This window comes from Phodopus roborovskii, unplaced genomic scaffold, assembly GCF_943737965.1.
Source record: "Phodopus roborovskii unplaced genomic scaffold, PHOROB, whole genome shotgun sequence".
NCBI classification, from domain to species: domain Eukaryota; kingdom Metazoa; phylum Chordata; class Mammalia; order Rodentia; family Cricetidae; genus Phodopus; species Phodopus roborovskii.
The window spans coordinates 14,792,504-14,814,104 of NW_026126514.1; the positions used below are offsets into that span (position 1 = coordinate 14,792,504).

Below are 21,601 nucleotides of genomic sequence, written 5' to 3' on the forward strand. Positions count from 1 at the left end.
TGTGTGTATGCGTGCACAATTGTGCAATGGCACTCATGCGAAAGGCAGAGGATTGACTTGAGCAAGTGACTTCTTTCCTTCCATCTTGTGGGTTCCAGGCATCACATTCATCTTGTGAGGCTTGACAGCAGGTGCTTTCACCCATTGAGTCACCCACAACTTCCAATTTTTTAAGTCTGTATTAATTCACCTCCTACTGAGTCTCTCTATCATCAACCCCCAACCTTAAGAGATGATTCAGTTCTTCAAGTATGCCAATAGCTATGACAAAGTCACATTTGATCTGAACAATTTTATTTTATTTATTTTTGTTTTGTGGTGAATCAGATCATGGTCCATGTGCAGAAGAGCAACATTCTCCTGCCCCCTGTGAAACTGTATAAATTCTCAAATTTTGTTATTCTGGTTAAAACAAAAAAGAAAATGCTACATTCGATTTTTACCTTAACCAGTTCATTTTATGTCATATTGTTACTAATGTTCTTAACCCTGAAGGATAATAATTCACATTGCCCATGTGCCTTTATTTACAACACTTACAGAAAATAACAGTGACTGGGAAGGAGAAAGCATGAATAGAAGTGGATGGCATTGTTTTTTGTTTTGTTTTAATTAAGTTTGATTAATTTTCCTTTTTGACAGCATTTACTCTGTAGTATAGGCCAGCCTGAAACTCATATATAGCTTAGACTGGCCTTGAATTTGTTGAAATCCAATTGCTTCAGCCTCCTACGTGCCTGGATTACAGGCACAAGACACCTTGTAAGACTGGACTTTCTCAAGAAAGACAGAGGCTGTGAATTTGAAAGAGAGTGAGGAAAGGTATATGGGAGATTTTTTTTTTGCAGGAAATAAGAAAAGGGAAGATATGAGATAACCCCCAAAACTAAGGGAAATAATTAAAAATGTATCAGGCAATAAGAAATGACATAATTATAAATATATGGAAATAGAAACAGATTTGAAACAGCCCCAAAATTTCAGGACAATGGAAGTATCTTTTTTTTTCTTTTAAAATTCTGTTTATTTATTTAGCGTATGTACACATAAAAGAGAAATCACCCTCAGATCCCACCTAGCAGAAAACATACACAAATCCAAGGTATATGTGGAAGGGAGGGGCCCCAGCCCCAAGTTAGCAGTGGGATGGTGCAATCCTGTGAATCACAAGTCCATCATGAGCAGGCTGGACTGGTGTCATACAGGCTGGAACCCCTGCTGCTGACCCTAAAACAAGCGAACACCATAGCCAAAGGTCTGTTTGATGCCCTCAAAGTAGTACCGCTGCCAGCCTTGCCGAGTCCTCTCTTCCTCAGGAGCAGGGATGCCACGGCCTTCCATGCACACCTCCGTCTCTCTGTTCTTGTCAATGAAGGTCAAGGTGATGGCAGCAAAGTGCCCCTCTGCCCATGACTTAAACCTCCACTTCATAGCAATGTGTTTCTCAGGGACCAGATCAGTAAATTCTCCTGTGACGTTGCCATCGACCATGTGAAACTTCCCTCCTATGTCTGATTCTAAGGCCGCAGGAGCATGGATAAAGGCCTGAACCAGCTCCTGGGTGGTAAACACTCTATAGAGCTCCTCTGGGGACGTCTCTAAGGGAGATCTTACAAGTGGGGATTTTGACACCAACAGGTTTGGCCTGGCTTTTTGAAGGAGCAGACTTCACCTTGCACACCTCAGCTTTTAGAGCTGGCTCACCCACTGGGTCTACAGACTCTCCATTCATTGTGGGCAATATCATGTCCTGAGTGAACTCTGTCTTGAGGGTACTGATGTAAATCCCCACTGCCTCTCTTAGAAGTTTCACCCCTTTGCCCTTCATTAAGGCCACGAGATTTGTGTCAGGCTCATCTTTGGCAAGGCTCACACTAATCTCCACCTCATCCACACTGTTTTCATCAGACAAATTGGGGATTTACACATGTCCTTTGTATTGCACTCCTGACTTAGAGGTACCTGTCCAATTTAGTTAATGGATGCTTCTCCATCAAGCTTGTTCACTTCTATCACCTCACACTTTCCCTCCTCATTTTCTACTCAAACCGCCAAAAACAGAGTTTTCAACTTTTCTGTGGACCAATTTGAGGCATCCCTTTCTGTCCGGGTACTTCCATTCCGGCTCACCGAAGAGTAGGTTTTGTAACTTCTGGAGTTCCTTCAAACTCTCTGTTCATCTTTTTTTTTTTTTTTTTTTTTTTTCATTTTTTAAAATTTATTTATTTTATATAACCAAGTCCATTTAAATGAAAACAAATATTTATAAACAATATTTGGGAATTTGGGCGTCGTTCATTCCAAACTACTTCCTGCTGGTAAGGGGCGCTGTCATGGGGGGTTCTAAGAAGATGCAGAAATCCTGGCTGTAGTCTGTAAGGCTGCTTTGTCCAGCTGTTTTGAATGTAGGATCACCTGGTACTCTGTTTCAGGTGGTCTGGCTTGATCAAACCACATTAGTCTAGAAGGAATCCACAGCTTTTCATTTTCTGTGGAAACAAAAATAGAAATCCTTTTCCCCAGTAACTTGTCATTGAACTTAAATTTGTTTATCTTAAAACTTCTCTGAAGTGTAAGCACTCAAACTAACAACCTTCACCGGTAGGGACACAAAATATTCATCTCATTGTTTCCTTGGGACCTAAAACGACTTTGCTGAGCCTGATGGGAGTGTAGTCTTGTTCAATGACCCTTCTGATAACTCTGGAAGTATCTTTCTTACACTGAAGGGCAATCTGATATAAAGCAGATCCAGGTCAAGGGTAGGAAAGTCTGTGGACTCTAAACTGAAGAATAGCCTACAATCCTGAACACATGACAGCTAATTACACATCTGTAAAATGAATGGAGAAAATGAAGAGAATTCAGGAGGTTTCTGTGGGTCAAGTTGCCCATATCACACTGAGCATTACTAGTAGTATATAAGGAGGAACATTGTTCCATGTCATTAAACACCCATTCAAAAATAGGTTTAAACTATTTTAAAACCTTATTGGGTTGGGTGTCTGAGAAAACAGATTACTGGCCTTCATATATTTAACTGAAATACTGACTCTCTTTTTTGCCCTTTGTTTTCATGGGAATAAAGAAAAGAATATTAGCAACATTTGTGTTGGCACTGTTCTTTATAAAACCTAAGATTAAAACTGAGGGCTACTCTTTACTTATCATTTTGAAAAAGTCTGGTAGAGTCCATAAAGGACAATGACTAATCTTGCATCTTTAGGAGTTGGGTTTGCAATGGGGTGGAGTCTAAATGGAGTTCTGTGTGATCTAGCCCACTGGAGAATTATCTCTAAGGAAAGAGATTTGTGCTGAAGACACTGGATAATGGAATTATTCTAAAATATTTTGCTGTGCTCTGCACATCAAGCCAACTTGTGTTCTCCTCAAGAGAGGAGCTTCACTGACTTCCTTTAGGGAGTTTGAAAAGTGATCTTAAGTTGTGTGCATGAAGGAACTACAATCAGGTTCACTTTGCAGAGGTCAGGAGGAGAGGTTATGCATGTGATATGTGTCTGCTATGTGACTAACAAGAAAGAAAAGTAAAGTGTAGCTATAGATGTGTGTGGGAAGGAAGCAACCCAGGTTCCCCAAGGTCCCAATGTGAACCTCATGAAAAGGATCTCAATTCACATTGTAGGAAATATCAACTACAAAGATTCCTAGGTACTAATGGAAGGATAAGGGATGGAGGTCAGCTAAAGATGACAGTAGTGAGCTGTGGCTACCCTAAAGCTGGCTGCCCACATCAGAGACGTAACAGCAGTCTGTGTCAAATAGAAAAAGGAGCTAAGAACTGTTTGTATGATACACAGAAACCAGACTTCAAATGGTAACTGATGCATCTAAATTATTACTTGGGATTGTTTTCATATATATTTATTACTTTCCCCTTATTTTACATATCAAACCCAGTTCCCTCTCCCTCCCTCCCATGCCACAGACCGCCCCCCCTTCCAGCCTATTCCCCTCCCACTCCACAGGGAGGATGATGCCTTCCAGGAGGGATCATCAAAATCTGTCAAGTCATTTGGAGTAGGGTCTGGGCTCTCACTCCTGCCTTTATGCTAAGGGAGTATCCTTCCATGGGGAATGTGCTCCCAATGTCCTTTTGTGAACTAGGTGTAAACTAGGGATACATCCTGGTACCACTGTCAGAGGTCCCTTAAACTGTCCAGGCCTTATAATTGAGACCATGTTCAGGGGGTCTGAGTTGGTCCAATGTTGGTTTCCCAGCTATCAATCTGGGAACTTTTACCATTTGTTCTAAGTCTCTTGGTTTCCAAAAAAAGTGGCAGCCTAGCAAAGAGAAATTAAAGGAACATCGTTTTGGTGTTTCTGGGCCTTATGACCTGCCATCTCCTCCCCAGTAGCACACTAATGCTGGGCACTCTCTAGCCATTCACTGTACTCTTCAGGCTGAGAGGCTCTGCGAGAAAATCATAGACTTGGAATTGTCAGTAACTGGATGAGGTTTAATGACTGAAATGGAATTCATCCTACAACTAATAGGAACCTACAGAGTTTTTGATTTCTAAAAATAAGGTTCAAAGCATGAAAACTATGCTTAGAGTGACATTAACAAAAGGTTCAAAAAGCCCCTTTGGCCTATAACTTAAGGAAAACATCTTTTGCTATAAAACAGTTATATTCAAAGTCAGTTGAATTTTTATAATGTATTGCATCAAAGTTACACAGCATAAAAGAATGCTACTATTTAAGTGTGTGTGTGTGTGTTTGTGTGTGTGTGCGTGTGTTGTGTATCCTATCAGTGTATCTTCTTGATGTTAAGACAAAGGATCAATTCTCACAATTCAGTTCAAAATGTCAAACTAGATGTCTGGCAGCAGATAAGTATAAACAACTACAGCATTGACTGAATTTTTAACATTTCAACCAGTTATTTGAATGTCAGAGAGATCAAAATATGGAATTTGGTGACCTAAAGCTTTAGCCAAAAGGTTGTGTTTTCAGATGTTTCATATTTTGTGCATTATAGATTAATTTGCTAACTAAACAATTTCCCCTGGCTTAGCCTTTAATAATTCATAGGCAGCTCACTGAGTTCAGATAAGTTCACAATTAGTTTCAAACAAATACTCTAGTATTCTATAGCATAATGATTATTTTGGAACAATCATTTACAAAGATCAGAGTGTGTCATTCATCTAGCCAAAGCTGCAATTAATTAGCTTATTATTTTCTTCCCACAAGCTACAAATACCACACTATTTTCATTCCCATAAAATGTGTGTGTGTGTGTGTGTGTGTGTGTGTGTGTGTGTGTGTGTTTAACTTTGGATGCCTAATGCAAGCTAGATGCCTATGAGGGTTGCAATTATATAGAATAGTGCAGAAGACACCAGCCATACTGGGGCACATGCATTTTTATGTAGTGTGGCTGTTTGTACTTCCAACACACAGAAAATACATGTAAATTTTATCACTTGTAGCCTCCTTGATATTCTGCGTTCTTTCTTTCCTTGTGATGTCTGTCTGTCAAGCTGGAATTGTTTTATGAGCATTTAGATGAAAAGGAAACATAAAAGAATGTAGGCTAATATTTTCACAAAATCCTCAGTCTTATGTCTGGAATGACAAGTAAATGATCACAGCTTAAGCCTCTCTCAGGAACATATGCATCTACAAGAATAAGGGCAACATTTGGATGTTTTCTTGGAAAACTGAAGTTGGCTTCATAAAAAAAGATCCACCCTTGACCTACACTTTACACTGTGTGACACTACTCCTTATTGCAGAAATCCATATTTGCACCTTGAAATATTGGCTAAAGCACTTGGTATGTCTACAATTTCCATTTTTAATTTGTATTCAGCTTGTGTGATATTGCCTATCAATAGTTCTACTCAGTTCATTGGGGGGAAAAACATGGGGAAGAAGAGGAGCCTTACACTGGCAGGCACTGCTATTACATGAACAGTTTAGCCTCCTTGGTGAACATGGGATTCTTTCCACCATTTAAGAGAAAATTACGTGTCATTTGCATGTAGTAACCATGGTAAGGCGTAGTAAACTGAGATATAACTAAACAAATAAGATTATGTACCTTTAAGATGGCTGTATATGATAAGAAATGAGGCTAACCCAAACTTCAAAATTGCTACCCCCAAATTTACTTTGATCATCCCATGAATGGTGTCACATTATCTGAAAACATGTATTGACTTTTAATGTAATAATGTATAAGCCACAAAATTGCATAAGCAAAATTCATTAGCTCTGTAGAGAAATTTCAGAATAATCTAACCAAGAGAAATTATATTACTTTTGTGATTCTATAGTTGATTTTAAAATGTTGAGTCTTACAACAAACACGATGATGATTTAAATTGTGCTAAAAATTTTGGTGAGAAGGAATATTAAATAAGCAGTAATTGGATCGATGCTCACAACTTCACGCTCCTAGGAGAGTAATTCTTTTTCAGAGATGAAGCAAATTATGCACAAGGCATGAGAAAAACATTAGTTTGATTTCTTGCAAAATAATACACTTTCTCACTATACTGTAAACAATTTCACTATTGGAGTATGGCATTTATCAAATATAAGATGAGAATTCACAGGTGAAAATCCCATCCTTCCAGCAGCCATGTCAGGTCTCACTAGAAGAAGGCAGATCTGATGCCTTTCAGAATACTAATTTCCAGATGGATGTTAAGACCACAAAGTTGCACACCAGGGTCTGTCTTCCCTCTTGTCATTGTCTCATCCATGATCTGCGATCAGGTAGTCTGTTCTCTTGGGAATGTCAGGGTTAAAGCAGAGTCACTCATTACTGGTATGGAAAGCGTAATGCCAGCGAGTTCATTTTAAATGGAAATAAGCAGCCTTGGTGATCATACACTCCATCTCCAGGATGAGCAGAGTCTGAACCTTAAAGGCAGACTTCCAGGTAACCTAGAGAGACGATCACGACTGCACAGCCATGTGCAGCTGAGATGCTTGGGAGAATGACTGGGTTTTTGTGGTTACACTTCTGATGCTTTTCAGTGTATCCAGGTGTGATGTCTAAACAGCGACTTTTATGCACAACTGTGTGCCAGTTTTCCTTATTCAGGCCTGAGAAAGCTAGCTCTGATTCTCTATCCCGAAGGTAAAGATTAATAGTGTCTGCATTTGTCCTTCTTCATTGGTTTAATCTGCATGTTTATTCTTCTACTTGTTCTGTCCTCTTTTGACCACAATAATGAATAAACACATATTTAAGATGTAGTAAAGTGGACTTTGGTCCTGGGTTTTTGACACAGCAACAACTCCTGCCGTGTCATGTGGCTGATGAGAGTAAGGCCTCAATTAAGCTAGAGCCCCAGGGCAGCAACAACTACAGCTCCTCACAGTGACAAGTGGCTTGGGGTGGGGGGGAAAGAACAGGACTCAACCAAAAGCCTCCTAGGGACAGGACAGGACTCAACCAAGTGCTGCACAGTGCCTATGGCACCAGCCAGTCTATCACTATTGTGGTGAACTGGTATAAGTTGGGGAGGTGGAAGAGAGAGATGCAAAGTGTTTCATGGGCTGGTGAGAGAGTCAGATCTGAAGAGGAGACAGTGGCCAGGAACAGGCTAATTTGAATGACCAGCTAGCCCCCTGAGTTCAGGGTTATTTCAGGGTCTGGGCTACTGCCAAGAGCTGGTTTTGGTCCAAGGCCCTGAAGCAGCTGAGGGGCATGAGGTGGTGGTGTCTGTGATTCCTGTCACCACTGACAGTTGTACAGGGGCCTGCGGTCTGGGTTGCCACCTGGAGCCAGGTTGGTGTCTAAAGGACATGATGCCCTGGGGAACTGTGCTGATTTATGTGGCCTGCACTGCTACCTGAGACTATAGCAACATCTATATCCCAGCTGCTGCCTAGGACATATCTGGGTCCTTAGTCCTAACATAGCCAGTGTCTGTGTTGATATCACCCATAGTGTAACCAGGGGCCACCTGGATACCTAGAATCCAGGCTTCAGCCTGTGGCCATGTTGTCATCTGAGGGCTGTGCTGTAGCCAGGGTCATGCCAAATTGAGTGGTCGACACTGTTACCTATGGCAAGGGTTGTTGCTAAGGGCCATGTGTGGGCCGGTGGCATGACTCTACAGCAGCCAGGGTCTAAGGTGATGTCCATGGTTCCTGACTGTAGTTAAGATATCTACTCTGTCTGCACCTGTTGCACTGACCACGCCCTTTGTGGCGTGGGGACAGGTGCAGGCATGACCTGGGGAGACTAGGTCTGAGGTCCCTGACCACTGTCTTATTTCCTGGTCTGAGACAGAGAATATCCAGTTCCAAGGATATTCTTTTATCATATCTCACTATTCCTGGCATCCAGAAAAATTGTTATTAAAATTCCATTTAAAAATTCTTCTACTTGCTTTCTCCTTTATTCTCATTTTTACTGAGAATTTCATAAAATGCATTCTGATCATAGTCATCCAGCTTCTCCAACTCCTCCACTCCAAGAGCCACTCCTAGTCTCTAACCACCCAAGTCTATGACCTTTGTTTTTGTTTGCTTACTTTTGTGTTAATCACCAATCCACTTTGGGCTGCCCATGCACACTTGGATGTGTGGCCATTCACTGGCATGTGGTTGACGTACCAGGGGCCACATTCTTAAAGAAACTTGACTTTCAATTGCCAATAGCTCCTCAGCTAACAGTAGGACTGCTCGCCTACCTCCCTTCTCGATGTGAGAATTTTGTTTGGCTTGGATTTGTGCAGGTTCCACACACGCTGTCAATGTGTTGTTATTATTATATACATAGAGCTGCTCTGTTATATCCAGAGAAATATTCTTTTGCTAGCTTTCATAGCAAATAAAGGCACTATCCATGTTTCTGGGATGTGGTGTAAAGTCATCATTGGTCTTAACTAGCCGTGACTTTATTAACTACAATAACCACTAGTATGGCAAGGGAAAGCCTATAGGTGTGATAGTGGCAGTTATTGAAGCGTTTATTTCTCATTGGATTTAAGGCCTAGTTGAGAGAGAGAGAATTCAGAAACACATGTCGGATATATCAAGTCTGGCCAAGAACCAGTGTTTGGTTAGCTCGCAGGTCCTAGTGGTGACCCTATTTCTATTATTTTGCTTAATGGACAGGAGAGAGTATTAAATTTTCCTCTAAATGCATATCTGTGCCTATAGATTAGTGTAGTTTTCACTCATCATTGAAGATGTTTCTCTGAAAACAGGACATCAGTTAATGCAAAAACTCACAGTTAAGCAAAGTGCAAAGAATAAGTGTCAGTGATATGCTCAAACACAGATTGATTATCTATCTCTTGTCACCTCAGAAGCCCCACAAGGCTTAAGAATTGTCAGAAAAGGGGCTGGAAAGATGGTAAGATGATGTGGAAGACTAGAACAAAACAGTGTCTTTGGGACATGACAGGACTGCTATCTCATCAACTCATGGTAGCTGTGGTTGCCTGCACAAGGCCTGTGCAAGAGCAAGCAAATCAATATTCTGGAATGGAGAAGGTAGAGATGAGTTCATGAACACCCTCCCTTTGCTATGGAACCATTTGCAGTTGATGGCTTATTGAGAAAGAAGAGTCTGTTTATTTTAAGTGTGTAGGTCATGGTATATTAAAGACACTCCCATGAATGGTCCCACATCCATAAGTATCACAAATTGGACTCTGTTACTAAAAAAAGAGTAAGAGAGAGAGAGAACATGAAGATAGTAGGTTTTAGAGACTTATGGTATAGCTAGTGGAGGAGTTGTGGAAGGGCAGAGGATGAATTTGATAAAAAAAAAAAAAAAACACTCAAGTTCTCAAAGAACTAATAAACTTGTTTGCTAATCTTTTTCTAGGCAGCTTGTTGAGCATCTTACTATTTGCTTTTTAAGTTATTACCCTTTGCTTTATACTCATGTTTTTACTCAATACAGAAAGATTTATGGTCTTCTATCAGGGCATGATGTAAAATGTGGAGACATAGAGAAAAATACCTTATGACAGTTGCACAAAACCATTCTAGAATTGGAAAAGGAAGTATGAAAACTGGACTAGAGAGTCAACATTGAAAAGACAAGAACAAGAACCTATGTGTGGGAAAGCCATAAAGCAGCAGGAAGGATAGTAGAACATCATTGTGGAATAGAACATTTGTTTAACTGTGTAAAGATGTGTTGCATTTGTTTGTGCTGCAGAATAATCATTTAACTATGTAAATATGTGTTGCTGTTTCACCGTGGCTGCCTAAGGCATCTGATTGATCTAATAAAAGGCTGAGCAGCCAATAGCTAGGCAAGAAGGTATAAGCAAGGTGAGTAGGCGGAGAGAATCCGGGAGCCAGTCAGCCAGCTGGTGGGCAGTCAGCCAGGTGTCAAGCAGTCAGGCAGACATGGAGGAAGCAGGAAAGCAGGTAAATGAACCTTGGGGCAGAACATACATTAATAGATATGGGTTAATCTAAGCTTTAAAAAAGTAGATAGAACACGTACAAGATAAAGACCAAGCATTCATAACTAATAATTCTCCATGTCATGGTTTTGGGGGCTGGATATCCAAGAAAGCCTGCTACAGAATATGTGTGATATAACAGTAGGGAATGCTGGAGGAAAAATATTGAAGCAGGAATGGGGAATGGGATAGATAAATATTACTCAAAACTAAGGTGGTGTGAAAAGGTCCAGTGGAAACTTTCTACTTTGTAAACTAATGTCAATAGTCAAACAAAGAAAACTTGAACATCATTGAAGAACATTACTTTTGCTCTTTTGATTGCATTTTACCTTGCTATTTTCATTATGTAATCCAAGAGTCATAATTATTTGATCAATAATAGACCAAATAATCTGCTATGTATCTACTATAGTAGACTCACAATCTCTAGGGAGACTTTTTGCTGACTGTGAGGCAAACAGCTGATGTTTGATTTCATACTGTTTCCTTACTTGTATAAATTGCTTTCTAAGAAAATAGCCTGGATAATTTTAAGTCAAATTTCAGACATTAGAAAGATAAGAGGAGGGAGTTATTATTATACAATTATGCTTACTGTAAGCCAACAACACTACCTCCTGAGTCTGACACAGTAAGCAGACCAATACCTAGCTCTACTCAACAATTACCTTCATTAGCACAGTTCTCATCTGTCCTAGAATTGACCCCAGAGCTCTAATTACTTCCCATTTAAGTATAATTATGACCATATAGTAAATGAAGGATTCATAAACTCAAGTGAATTTAAACACTCAGCTGTGAAAATACAGATTCCTGGAGATCAGACTACTAATATGTAAATCCATAATGATTTTCACCTCCAGAAATAGAGGTTATTTTCCCTTCAAAGTAATTACTATCATTCTGGCTTCATAAGTACATATTGTTAATGCACTGTAAAACATACTGGTTCAAAATTTTACTTTTCCCTCTATTTTATATCCTCACCACAGTAGTTTTATATTGATCTGGTCTCATTTTAAAAAGAAAAAATGTTCCTATTTTCTAAAATGCAGCTACAACTGACCTTGTCAAAAGCAGTTCTGTTTTTGTATAATATTTCTAGCTAGTAAAAGCATGCACAGAGAAAAATAGGGCTATAAGCAGTGATGCTGGTTGGCCTATATTCCACAACATCAGCATGACCAAATGGCCCTCTACAGCCCATAACTCCCTACCCTCAGGTTATTCTTTGCAAAATGTATTAAATGAACACTGTGAAGAAATAAAGAATTTACAAAAAGACATTTATTATATGGTTGCTTTCTGAAACCCAAAATCATTTGAAAAACCTAAGAAGTTGGCATGAATCTGGAAACTGGATTAGGAAACACTTATGAATGCTTATCATTGTCATGGTATGTTTTAATGTGAGATGTATATATGTTTTCTCTCCATTACCATTTAATATATCAGCAAGGCTTGGCCATGATTAATCTGTTTTCTTTGATTAACATCTTAATTGTGACTAAGTCAGCAAGCTTGTCATGTTCTTCATGGAAACAGTCATATTTCCTAAAAGCTTTGTAATATCTGATGGGTATTTAAGGAAATTATCACACTAGCTTATCACTAATTATAGTTTTTGTTTTGACATAAAATAATGATCATGTAAAGAATGATTATGGAAAAGAAATTATAAGTCATCTGAGGTTACTTTTGATAGAATTATTAATTGAAAGTAAAGAAAGCACCTGATTTATATCAGGCAAACAGAATTCTCTTGGCCCAAATCTCCAATCTCATTTTCTTTGACATTGAAACATTAAGGTAACTAATTAAAATTTCTGTATATAGATATATATGGCAGCAAGCTAATTGTGTTTATGTTTCTAAAACTATGGTTTCCACTTTATCTAAGATGTGAAGCCCAAAGACTTTTTTATGATAATATTTTTATTTAAATTTGAAATGTTTGTTTTACATGTCAATCCCAGTTCCCATCCCCTCCCCTTCTCCCCTGACCCCCCAGAACCCCATCCCATCTCCTCTCTTCTCCCTAGGGAGGGTGAGGACTTCTATAGAGGGATGTTCAAAGTCTGTCATATCAATTGGAGCAGGGCCTAGGCCCTTCCCCATGTGTCTGGGCTGAAAGGGTTTCCCTCTATGTGGAATGGGCTCCCAAAGTCCATTTGTATACTAGAGATAAATACTGATCCACTACCAGAGGCCCCATAGACTGCCCAGTCCTCCTAACTAACACCCACATTCAGGGGGTGTGGGACAGTCCTATGATGGTTTACCAGCTATCAGACTGGCTCCATGAGCTCCCCTTTGTTCAGATCAGCTGTTTCTGTGGGTTTCTGTAGTCTGGTCTTGACCACTTTGCTCATCACTCGTCCCATTCTGCAACTGGATTCCAGGAGTTCAGTTCAGTGCTTAGCTGTGGGTGTCTGCTTCTGTTTCCATCAGCTACTACACGAAGGCTCTAGGATGGCATATAAGGTAGTCATCAATCTCATTATCAGGGAAGGGTGTTTAAGGTAGCCTCTCCACTATTGCTTAGATTGCTAGTTGGGGTCATTCGTCTAGATCTTTGGATATTTCCATATTGCCAGATTTCTCTTTAAACCTATAATGGCTCCCGCTATTATGGTATCTCTATTCTTGCTCTCCTCAATTCTTCCCCTGATTAAATCTACCTGGTCCCTCATGTCCTCCTCTCCCCTAATTTTCTCCCCTTGTCTTTCTCCTAACTCCCTTTCCACTCACTGCCCCACCCCCAAAACCCAGCTCCCAATATGCTCAGGAGATCTTGTCCTTTCTCCTTATGTGGAGGACCATATATGTCTCTCTTACTGTCCTCCTTGTCTCCTAGCTTCTCTGGTAGTGTGAACTGTAGGTTGGTGATCCTTTGCTCTATGTCTAAAATCCACATGACTGAATACATACCATGCTCAACTTTTGTGACTGGGTTACCTCACTCAGGATGGCTTCTTCTACTTCCATCCACATGCCTTCCAATTTCAAGAGTACAATTATTTTTTTCTGCTGAGTAGTACTCCATTGTGTAAATGTACCACATTTTCTCCATCCATTCTTCAGTTGAAGGGCATGTAGGCTAACTCCAGGTTCTGGCTATTACAAATAATGCTGCTATGAACATAGTTGAACAGATGTTCTTGTTGCATGGATGTGCATGGATCTTTTGGGTGTATGCCTAAGAGTAGAATTGCTGGATCCTGTGGTAGAATGATTCACATTTTCCTGAGAAACCACCATACTGATCTCGAAAATGACTATACTAGTTTGCACTCCCACCAGCAGGGGAGGAGAGTTCCCCTCTCTTCACAGCCTCTCCAGCATAAACTGTCATTGGCATTCAGAAACACCATTCTGACAGGAGTAAGATGGTATCTCAGAGTTGCCTTGATTTGAATTTTCCTAATGGCTAAGGATATATATCCAAACAATTTTCAAATTTTGTGGAGTACAGGTTTTCAAAGTATGACCTTAAGATTCTCTGTATTTCCTCATCGTCTGTTGCTATGACCCCTTTTTCATTTCTGATTTTGTTGATTTGCATGCTCTCCCTCTGTCTTTTAGTTAGTTTTGTTAAAGGTTTGTCCATCTTGTTTATTTTCTTGAAGAACCAACTCTTTGTTACATTGATTCTTTGTATTTTTTTCTTAGTTTTTATTTTATTGATTTCTGCCCTCAGTTTGATTATTACCTGACATCTACTCCTCACAGATGTGTTTGCTTTGTTGTTGTTGCTTGTTGTTTTGTTTGTTTTTTTGTTCTAGAACTTTCAGTTGTGTTGTTAATTCTCTAGTGTGACTGTTCCCCATTTTCTTCATGTGGGCAGTTAGTGCTATGAACTTTCCTCTTAGCACTGTTTTCAAAGTGTCCCATAAGTTTGGGTATGTTGTGTCTTCATTCTCATTGAATTCTAGGAAGTCTTTATTTCTTCCTTGACCCAGGAATGGTGAAATTTTCAATTTTGATGAGTTTGTAGGGTTTCTGCAATTTGTTATAAGATTCTATTTTTTATTTCTTGTATCTATTGATGTTTGCTATATTGCCGATTATGTGGTTGATTTTAGAGAAGGTTCCATGTGGCTCTGAAAAGAAGGTATATTCTTTTGTGTTTGGATGGAATGTTCTATAAATGTCTGTTAAACCTAACTGGGTCATAATTTCTGTTAGTTCCTTTTTTTTGTTGTTGTTGTTTGTTTGTTTTGTTTTTGTTTTTGTTTTGTTTTTGCTTTTGTTAAGTTTCTGTTGGTGGTTCTGTCTAGTGTTGAAAGTGGGGTGTTGAAATCTCCCACTATAAGTGTGTGAGGTTTTATGTGAAATTTGAGATTTAGTAATGATTCTTTTACAATTGTGGATGCCTTTGTATTTGGGGGATAGATGTTTAGAATTGAGACTTCATCTTGATGGATTTCTCATGTGGTGAATAAGTAATGTCCTTCTTTTCATCTCTTTTGATTGATTTTAGTTTAAAGACTAATTTGTTAGATATTAGGATTGCTATACCTGCTTTTTTCTTGGGTCCATATGATTGGAAAAACTTTTCCCAACCCATAAATCTGAGGTACTATCTGTCTTTCAAGTTGAGGTGTGTTTCTCATATGCAGCATGAGAATGGATTCTGTCTTCATATTCATTCGGCTAGTCCGTGTTTCTTTTCAGGCAAGTTAAGACGATTAATATTGAGGGATATTAATAACCATTGATTAGTAACCCTGGTTTATTTGGGATTTGTTGGTGGTGGTAGTATTTTGTGTGGATTTCTCCCCATTTTTTGTTTGGCTGTTGGTGAAGTGGGATTATCTATTGCCCATGTTTTTGGGTGTATAGTTAACTTCCTTGGGTTGGAGTTTTCCTTCCAGAACTTTCTGTAAGGCTGGATTAGTTGATATGATTGTTTGAATCTGGTTTTGTCATGGAATATCTTGGTTCCTCATCTATAGTGATTAAAAGCTTTTCAGGGTATAGTAGTCTGGGCTGTCATCTGTTACCTCTTAGTGTTAGTAGAATATCTCTCCAGGATCTTCTGGCCTTCAGAGTTTCCATGGAGAAGTCAGGTGTAATTCTGATAGGTTTGCCTTTGGTGTTCTGTAAGCTTCTTGTACTTTTTTGTTTTTTCAAGAGAGTGTTTCTCTGTATTGCTTTGGAGCTCGCTAAACCAGGCTGGCCTCATACTCACAGAGACCCACCTGCTTCTGCCTCCTGAGTGCTGGCATTAAAGGCATGTGTCACCAAGCCTGGTGCTTTTGTACTTTCATTAGCATGTCTTTCTTAAGGTTGGGAAACTTTTCTTATATGATTTTGTTGAGTATATTTTCTGCACCTTTGAGTTGTGTTTCTTCACCTTCTTCTATTCCTATAATTCCTAGGTTTGTCCTTTCATGGTTTCCCATATTTCCTGGATATTTTGTATCAGGAATTTGCTAGAGTTAAGGTTTTCTTTGGTCGATGAATCTATTTCTCCTAGTGTATCTTCAATGCCTGAGATTCTCTCTTCCATCTCTTGCATTCAGTTAGTTATGCTTGCATCTGTAGTTCCTGATTGTTTGCCTAGCCTTTCTATTTCCAGCATTTTTTCAGACTCTCTGTGTGTGTGTGTGTGTGTTTGGTTTTTTGTTTGTTTGTTTTTGTTTTGTTCTGTTTTGTCTCTATTTCAGCTTTCAAGACTTGTACTGTTTGAATTGTTTCTTGCAATTTTTGGTTTGTCTTTCCTCCATTTCTTGAATTTTTTTTTTTTTTTCATTTCCTTAAGGGATTTTATCATTACCTCTTTGAGGGTCTCCACCATTGCCATAAAGTTGTTTTTAGGGTCATTCTTCTCTGCTTCATCTGTTTGGAGATGTTCAGGTCTTTCTGGTATGGAGGTCCTGAACTCTGGTGGCTTCATATTGATCTTTATGTTGTTGACTGTGTTCTTATACTGTCATCTACCCATCCTTTATTCCAGTAGGTTCTCCCCATCTCCTGGTGGATACAGGACCAAGGTTCTCTTCCAGTTCTCCCGTATCTCTTATTCCCCCATGGTGCTTCTTTTCCTCAGTGTCTGTGCAATGAAACCCTTCATCATTACTTATAACACATAACCATAGTCCCTTGTCCTTTAATTGCCATGTCTCTTAACAAATGTGTTTGATATTATTTTTGTCATTGTTAGTATTTTATAATTGTTTATCCTTCTTCCTTTATGTTTCTCTTTGTTTCTTTGTTTTCTTATACATTCACAATTTTCCTGTTTTATTTACCCCTGTATTTTCTCAATTTCCTCCTTTTCAATCATGGTACTACCTTTTCCTGCCTTGTTCCCAAGCAGAAAGTTATTACTAGACTTTATTCACTGTTACAGCATACTAAGCAAAGTTAAATTTATGAACTGGAATTTAATCGAGTCAAACTGAAAATTCAGGCTAAACTCTGGAGTGGACTGAAGTATGTCCCTACAGTGCTAAAATTCATATGTTGAGACAAAAGCCTCAATGTAATAGTATTTGGACATGGGCCAGTTAATTTTAATTACCAGTGAGAAACCCTCAAGTGAAGAGGAAGACCTAACTCTGTTACATACGAAGTAGAAAGTTCACCAGGCCAGACAGGAAGCCTTTTAACAAGAAATGACCTTTGGGTTTAGAATTATCAGATACCAGAATTATGAAGAAAAAAAATAACAAAAAGCCACACAGTCTGCCTTTTTTTTTTTTTTTTTTTTTTTTGTCATCCAGAGTCAAGTCAAGCTATAAAGTTGTTTTCTTCATTTTGTATCAGACCTTTTTTGGAAGACTACAGTCTCTTTCCTGTATTACTTTGAGTTTTCTCTCTGGAACCTTGGCTTAATTATTATTATTAGTCACTGTATCTTTCTCTCTCACTGTCTCTGTCTCTCTCTCTTTCTCTCTCTCTCTCTCTCTCTCTCTCTCTCTCTCTGTGTGTGTGTGTGTGTGTGTGTGTGTGTGTGTGTGTGTGTGTACATCAGGAATCAAGGGGTAACCTTCAAGAGGTAGTTCCTTCTTTTCATTTTCAAAGACCTGTTGTCAGGGTTAGCAGAAAGTGGCTTTACCCACTGAGCAATCCCATTGGCAATAGAATATTTGATTCTCCTCTTTTCTTCTTGAATCTCACGAGTTTTTGTTAGTTATGCTTGCTTTCAAATAGTAACATAGATCCATATTTTCAAAAAAGCTTTATGCTTAATAATCACAACCTAGGAGTTTTGGGAACTTGCTTATTTGTAATGATCAACTTACCTGGATGCAATTTGATGTATCCTGAATCATGGAGACCTGTGGTGCTATGTACTTTTAAGGAACTTCTCAGTGTATTATTATGCAAACTTTGATTAAGGAAAACTGGATCCCGTTGAAGCTTTCTTGCATTCCTTCATCGATTGTGCAGATCATTATTTCACAGATTTCCCATTGAAGGCTCCATGATCACTTCATCAATCTCCATGTATTATACCAATGCTGTCATATTTTATTTTTTATTTTTTGATTTTTTTGTATTGTTTTGTGTGAATTTTGTCTTGCCTGATTAAATTCCATGATTTATTTTCCTGTCCTTTTTCCTTACCTATTCTCATTGTTTCTCTAGCATTTAACCTCATCCCTGTCATCCCTACTTTGTTACTCAGTTTTTAATGTTACTGATTCCCCCATCTTTTCATTTTGTACTTATTTAAAGATTTTAACTTTAACAGTTTTTGAACTCCATGTATTTTAATGGTATAGACCTATTGGTCATGAAATTCTTTAATTTGAGCTTATCATTGGATGTCTTCATTTCTACATTGATTTTTAAAAGTACCTTTCCTGGCTATGGAAATCCTGATTGGCAGGGTTTTGTTTTGTTTGTTTGTTTTGTTTTCGTTATTGTTGTTTTATTTTGTTTTTTGTTTTGTTTTTTACTTTCAGGCCTCTCTGCTGAGAGATGTGATGTTATTCTGATTACTGGACTTTCTCTATTATACTTTTGAGTTTTCCTTGGTCTATAGATTTGATGTTTTAGTGGTGATGTGTCTTCAAGAGGCTCTTTCTATATCTATTTTGGTAGGTCTATACCATTAAGTGTTTCTTCCTTACTAGGAAAAGAGGATTCCCCATCCCTGAAATGTCTTGCAGACTCATTGAGTGTTTAAAGTTTAAACAGTTAAACCAGGGTAAGCTGCATGCAATGTGTCTTCTGTGTTTTTGCTAAGTTGAATTCCTTCACAGAAATCTACCTCAGATTGTTTGTTTAGCATAAGGTTCTTTCACTAGCACAGAGCCCAACACACACTAGCTAGTATCATCCTTGTGGAACATAGTCAGGCTTTCTTGGACTACAATGTCTCAGGCTCTGAAATGGCCACAGCCTGCTTCTACTTAATGTGGTTGGATATTCTTGTCTTACTAAGACTTGGCCTCTTTTATTTTATTTTTTTTTCTTCTGATGTTTTGCAGCCTTTGTAAAGATATACACATGTCTATGAGCTTGGGTCTAGGTCAGATTCTATACTCTGTGTGTGTGTGCGTGCGTGCGTGCACGCTATTCTCAGGGCTATTGCTTACTAAGGCAATGGAGAGGGCTTTCAAGTTTGGACATCTTAAATTGTTGAGTATTCAACTGACTTCTCCAGAAGTTTCGTTTTGTCGCTGAGTTTTTCTCAAGATCTGTGTGTCCTTTGCCTCAGCCTGAAAGTGGAGAAGCAAGGCAAGTATCTGGTCCTCCCTGCAGCCTCTGCTTTACCAGTTTACACAGCTCCATCTAAAGCTTTGTTATGGGAGATCTTCCTTTTACTGTATGACCTCAAACAGTAGCTTTCTATCATTTTGTTTAATGCTCTACGTTGAACTCTGTTGTCAAGTATCAGTTTCTGGTCTCCCACAGGCATATCCTGGCTCTCTCCTGCCTTTCAGGGTCTCAGCTCCTCATGGCTCACCAAATCTTTTGTCATCCACACAACTTTCCAGTAGGACAGTAAGAAGGGTGCATGCTTCGGTCTCACAGAGTGAAGGCACCCTTAGTTGTCACCACTTCCAGGTTCACACAGGTTCTGTCAGTTCATCTACAGCAGTAGGTTCTTTCACACCTGCAAAGCTCCTCAGTCCCAGATGAGCTTCATCTCTCCTGAGATTAAAGGCATGTTCCATCCCCAACAATACTGGTAACTAGTGCATACTTTTCCACATATTACCTTGGAACAGTTTCATTTTTCACTTATTTAGTCTTTCTAGGAACTAGAATCACACATTTATTCACTTCTTCATTTTTTATTAGTTTTTTTAAATAATGCTCTTTATTTATTGTAATGGCCTCATTCAAGTTAAATCTTTCCCAGACCAACATTGTTCATCACAGTAGATACACTCTGTTTAGTCTCACTTAGTGTCTGTGTTGTGTGTCACTTATATGAAGGCAAAACAATGAGTTTTTGGAGATCAATGGCATATGTTCAAAGCTCATTCAATAAGCGTGTTACCTTAGTTTATTTTCTTTTTCATTCTCTTATATTGATATCGGCTGTATAGTTATATTTTAATTTGGTCTATTGATTTAACATCACTGTTTTATAAATATAGAATGTCTAGATATTGCTTTTAATATTTATAGTTCTATAAACCTGTTGAAGTTTATTTTCATGTTACCACAAGAGAGGAAATCCACCCTAAAGGGACAGGATCACTTCACTTCCACTGTTACTGACCCTTCTTAGTATCTTAGCATCCTCTCTTCTCAATTATCTTCGTCATCTGGGTTAAGAGTCACATCTTTAGTGCTTTGTCCTCATGCCATAGAGTGGATCATGTGATAATTCTGTGACTCTGTCTTTACGGTGCTCTTCCATATGTACCTTTATTATTAACTTTATCCAACTCTCCCTCACAGGCTATAGCCATCATTTCTCACTCAAGTACCATTGGACATTCTCCTTGTTTCATTTCATCCCATGTAGACGACAACTCATTTTCTCTTTGCAGTTCTAATGCCCAGTCCATTAATGGCTGCTCTCTGGTTCTTAGTATGGTATTAGCATTTTTAAAGGACTTCTAGGGCATCCTAAAATAACCATTCAAGCCTCTTAGAACGGAAATATGCTCTGATTTTGAGTTGAATTTATCATCTTTACCCCTCACCCTTGAAGCTGGAACAAAATAAACATGAAAATCTCTGGAGCAGTCAGTACTTTCATGAGTGACATAATAGATACGACTCAAATACTTTCTCAAGTTGTCTGCAAACTCGATGAAGTTGTAGAAATAAGTGACAGTCAAAGACATTGCCAAAGGACAAGACTTGATCATCTAATTACATATCGTTAAAGCCTAGCTTTCTGCTTCCTTCCTAGCATTCTGCCCGTATGGAGGTTAAAGTCTAATAAATGATGCAGTGCATGAAGTGTATGATAACAGTGGGAATACTCTATGAGTGTGACACTTTTCTTCACCAGCTGCTTTTTATTAGAACCCTGCCTCTATCCAGAAGAGACTAGGTTTTCTTATGAAAAAAAAAATTTAGAAATGCCTTTACAAATGACTGCAGTACGAGGGGAGGGAGGGAGAGAGAGGGAGAGAGAGAGAGAGAGAGAGAGAGAGAGAGAGAGAGAGAGAGAGAATATTTCTACATACCTTTTTTAAATTTTTACATTACATGTTTTTTAAAAACAATCTTATTTTACATACCAATCCCCATTCCCTCTTCTTCCTGCCTTCCCACTCTCCCCACCAACTCCCCATCCCACCTCCACCATCTACTCCTCAGAGAGGGTGAGGCCTCCCATGGGGAATCATCAAAGTCTGTCACATCATTTGGGGCAAACCAAGGCCTTCCTCTCTGTATGTAGGCTGAGCAAGGTATATCTCCATAGGGAATGGGCTGCAAAAAGCCAGTTCATGCATTATAGGTAAATACTGGTTCCACTGCCAGGGGAACCATAAATTGCCCAAGCTTCCTAACTGTTACCCACATTCAAGGGGACAAGTTTGGTTGTATGCATGTTCCCCAGATGTCAGTCTAGAGTAAGTGCGTCTCCACTTGCTCAGGTCAGCTATTCCTGTGGGTTTCCCCAATATGGTCTTGATCTCTTTGCTCACATTATGGATCCTCCCTCTCTACAACTAGATTCTAAAAGTTCGGCCCAGTGCTTAGCTGTGGATCTTTGTATCTGCTTCCATCAGCTACTGCAGCTACTGGAT

At 39.0% G+C, this 21,601-nt stretch overlaps 1 pseudogene; it reads right to left on the bottom strand.

Moving 5' to 3' along the window:
• Positions 1-1,219: 1,219 nt before the first annotated feature.
• LOC127230790 (activator of 90 kDa heat shock protein ATPase homolog 1-like) lies at positions 1,220-1,971 on the bottom strand (annotated as a pseudogene).
• Positions 1,972-21,601: the final 19,630 nt, after the last annotated feature.